Here is a 4,597-nt window from a genome sequence, read left to right as displayed (position 1 = left end):
TGTTAGACAAGTTAATTTTTGTTTTAATGAGAAACAGTGTGCTTTGTGCTTGTTGTGTGCAACTTTGTATATATTTATTATCTATAGAAATGATTCTCCCCAAATCTAATCCTTCCTCCTCACACCCAGGAATGTATTTAAGATGAGATTTTAAAATGGAGTATTGAATGCTTCATGAGTTTCTTCTTATCTTCAGAAGGCTTTTAAAAATGTATATTGGGCCTGGCCAGCATGGCTCAGTGCTTAAGCATGGACCTATGATCCAAGAAATAGAGGTTCGATTCCCGGTCAGGGCACATACCTGGGTTGCGGGCTAAATCCTCAGCAGGGGTTGTGCAGCAGGCAGTTGATCAATGACTCTCTCATCACTGATGTTTCTCTCTCTCCCTCTCCCATCCTCTCTCTGAAATCAATAGATATATTTAAAATATATTGCTTATCCCAGTTTAGTCAGCTCAGCTCTATCATAATAAAATAAACTCCTTCATTCCTTCAAAGTTGGACCTAAATGTAATCCACACACAGATTTAAAAAAAATGCATGTTTAAAAGTATATTTCATAGAATTATGTGTGCTGTGCTATAAAGACCTGTTTGGGGGAGGCTGTCTGTCAATAGATGTTCAAAGGCAAAGCGGCATTTGAGTCTCTGGCTTTCTGTTGTATAATGTAGGTACAGGTATTTTTGGCTTTTACAACCTTTCCTTTCTAAAGAGAAAGCATGTTTTGAAACGTGTATTAAAAAATTATAGAGGTATTGGTGGGTATTAAGTGAAAGCTAAATTACATGAGCAAAAAAATATAGGTAAGTAGCAACACTGATTCTGGCTAGGGAAGATACCGCCAAACTCTGAAGCTGCATAGGTAAGGAAATGTATAATTTTAGGTACTAGATGGATAGATGAAGGTTTGGAATAAAGAGTTAAGGGCTAGTAGAGAAGTATGTGTCTTTTGTATAGATTTGGACTGATATTTCATTGTTATTAAGTTCAAGTTTATTTTAAAGCTATCATTTTTATTTTCAGGTCTCATCAGATTACTTCATGTTTGGTTTCCTTTTCTTAGTTTATATTTTTCTCTTTTTTTCAGGTATGGCTTTTTATTTTATTTATTTATTCATTTTCAATTTATTTATTTTCCAATTACCATTAACCTACAATATTGTATTAGTTTCAGGTGTGCAACATAGTGATTAAACATTTATATACCTTACAAAGGAATCATCAGATTAGTCTATACTTTTTTTAAAATGTATCTTTATTGTTGAAAGTATTACAGGTGTCCCATTCCCCCCCTATTGACCTCCTCCACCTTACTCCCATCCCCTCCCCACGCCTTCACCCCATTATTGACTCTGCCCATGGGTTATGCATATATGCATATAACTTCTTTGGTTAATCTCTTCCCACCCTCCACCCCCCTTCCCTCTTTCCTCTGAAATATGATCATCTGGTGCATGTGTATATGTCTCTGGATCTATTTAGTTTGTCAGATTCTTTTGTTCATTAGCTTCTTGTTAAAGAAGACCCTTCAACATTTCCTGTAGTGCTGGTCTGGTGGTGATGAACTTCTTTAGCTTTTCCTTGTCTGAGAAGCTCTTTATCTGACCTTCAGTTCTAAATGATAGCTTTGCTGGGTAGAGTAATCTTGGCTATAGTTCCATGTTTTTCATCCCTTTGAATATTTCTTGCCAATCCCTTCTGGCCTGCAGAGTTTCTGTTGAGAAATCAGCTGACAGTTGTATGGGTGCTCCCTTGTATATAATGAACTGCTTTTCTCTTGCTGCTTTTAAGATTCTCTCTTTGGCCTGGCCGGGCGTGGCTCAGTGGTTGAGCGTTGACCTAGGATCCAGGCGATAGGGGTTCGATTCCTGGTCAGGGCACATGCCCAGATTGCGGGCGAGGCAGCCGATCAATGATCCTCTCATCATTGATGTTTCTAACTCTCTCTCTCCCTTTCCTTTCCTCTCTCTGAAATCAATAAAGATATATTTAAAAATAAATAAATAAAATATAAAAAAAAGATTCTCTCTTTGTCTTTAACCTTTGGCATTTTAATTATGATGTGTATTACCGTGGGTCTCTTTGGGTTCCTCTTGTTTGAGACCCTCTGTGCTTCTTGGGACTTGTAAGTCTATTTCTTTCCCCAAGTAGGGGAAGTTTTCTGTCATTATTTTTTCAAATAGGTTTTCAATTTCTGGCACCCCAATAATACGAATATTGGGCCGCTTGAAGTTGTTCCAGAGGCTCCTTATACTATCTTCATATTTCTGGATTCTTTTTTCTTTTTGCTCTTCTGGTTGGGTGTTTTTTGTTTCCTCATGTTCCAAATTGCTGATTTGATTCTCAGCATCCTCTACTCTACTGTTGATTCCCTGTAAATTATTCTTCATTTTAGTTTGTGTAGCCTTCATTTCAAATTGGTACTTTATTATGTCATCGATGGCCTCAGTTGTTTTCGTAATACTCTTACTAATATCCTTGAGCATCCTTATAAACAAAATTCTGAACTCTGTATCTGTTAGCTTGCTTGGATCTATTTCATTTAGTTCCTCTTCTAGAGATTTCTTCTGTTCTTTCCTTTGTGACATGTTTCTTTGCCTCCACATTTTGGCTGCTTCCTGGTGCTTGTTTCTATGTATTAGGTAGAGCTGCTATGTCTCCTGGAATTTGTAGAGTGGCTTTGCGTAGCAGGTGTTTTGTAGGGTCCAGTGGCTCAGCCTTCCCAATTACCTGAGCTGGGCCTTCTAGGTGCTCCCCTGTGTGAGCTGTGTGCTCTGTCCTGTTGTAGTTGAGCCTTGGTTGCTGTTGGCGTCACTGGGAGGAATTGACCCCCAGGCCAGTCAGCTCTGAGGACCAGCTACAACTACAGCCAAAGAGCTGCTGTGCTGGAGACACCTCTATGGAGCAGGATTTACTTCAGTGGAGCTTTGGTGTTCACCAAGTGTACCCCTTGAGTGTGTCACTCGTGGATGTGGTAGGGTTGTAATCCAGCGTGGTTGAGTCTGACCACCAGGTGCACTGTCTCTGGGGCCTCCAGGGAGGTGCAAAGCCAGCCTGTGCCAGTGCCTTGCTCAGGGCCACCCAGCATGAGCTACACAGCAAACCGTAGTTGTCTTCTACTTGTGCTGGGCTTGGAGGTGTCAAGAGAGACCAAGGTACCAACCAATGCAGCTGCCGCTAGTGCCAGGCCTGGGGCCCCTTATCAAGACATATGGGGCCTGCTGCTGCTTGTTTGAGAGATTTTAGGAAAGTCTTAAGCATAAGGCTCCAGAGGCCACTTGCACAGAAAAGCCCCTAGAAATGGCCTGGATGAGCTGCAGGTGGGGAGGGGCGGGGTCTCCGGGAATCACGGGGCGGGGCCAAAGGTGAGTCAGGTGCTGGGGATTCAAACACGGCGCCTGCCCACCGGCTGTGTGCCGGGAGGACTCGCCAAAGGAGCCATGGCCTCCGCCAGCCCTTCTGCCTGGGAGGAAGCCACCCCTCCAGCTCTCGCCTGGATTCCAGGCAGGTTAGTGCCTCCCCGAGTATCCCGGGTCCTTTCAGGCTGCTGCCCGGTGCTGGGCTCAGAGGGAGCGAGTGAGTCCGTGCCGGGCCCTTAAGAGGAGCTGCTGGGGCTCCCACAGCCTCCTCGACCTTCAGCGACAGTCCCCACTGGTTTCATAGCCCTGAGTTGTGGGAATTTCTCTTCCCAGCCCTGGAGCCCTGGGCTGGGGGCCTGCTGTGGGGCTGGGACCCCTCGCTCCTCCAGGAAACCCCGGCTGCCGAGATTCCCTCCTGGGTTTCAACCATGGTGCCAGGTGTGGGCCCTTGGCAGCATCTCCAGGATTCAGCCCTTATCCGCCCTCGTCTCCACCCCTCCTCTCACTCTCGGTGCTTCTTCAGTTCCCTGGGTGTGGGGCTTCTGTTCAGCCAGATTTCAGGAGGCTCTGAGTGACGGTGGTTTAGTACTTTAGTTGTAATTTTGATGTGGTTGTGGGAGGTGTCGGGTGCAGGTGCTCTCTATGCCACCATCTTGTTTCCTCCTTCTATAGTTGTCTTGATTACCTGTTCCGAAGTCGCAGTTTTGCTGTGTTATTTTAATTTACATGCTGAGGTAAAGAAGTTAATGCATCTTAAGCTTTCTAAACTTGCATTATTGGAATTAGAAGTCTGTGTTGAGAAAGGAAATAAATATTAACTGCATGGTTTCTACATCTTGGAATTGGTTTTATATTGTGTTTTCCTAATGACATTTTGATTTTGATGCAGCTATCAAGTTAATGCTACTTTGATGGAAAATTTAAACAGAAAGCAATTTCTCCCTGGCTAGTTACTGTAATTGCTGCATGATACTCAGTTAATATAGAAAATATAAGAAACTAATTTGATATTTAGACATATACAAGGTCTGGTTCAATGGTGTTTTCTTTGTAACAATTAAAATTTTCTTGTAGCTTAGGCCAGGATTGTGTTTTATGGGTTTGACATTGCTGCTAAAGGCAGTTTCTCTTACACTAATTTCATTGTCTTTTGGTTACCATGGGCATAAATAGCTCTTTCTACCCCACTCCACCTCCATTTTTTTCCTGACATCATTCTGCATAACTAAGGTGGGAGT

Source organism: Miniopterus schreibersii (genome assembly GCF_964146895.1).
Source record: "Miniopterus schreibersii genome assembly, chromosome: X".
NCBI classification, from domain to species: Eukaryota; Metazoa; Chordata; class Mammalia; order Chiroptera; family Miniopteridae; genus Miniopterus; species Miniopterus schreibersii.
This window is presented reverse-complemented; position numbering follows the sequence as displayed.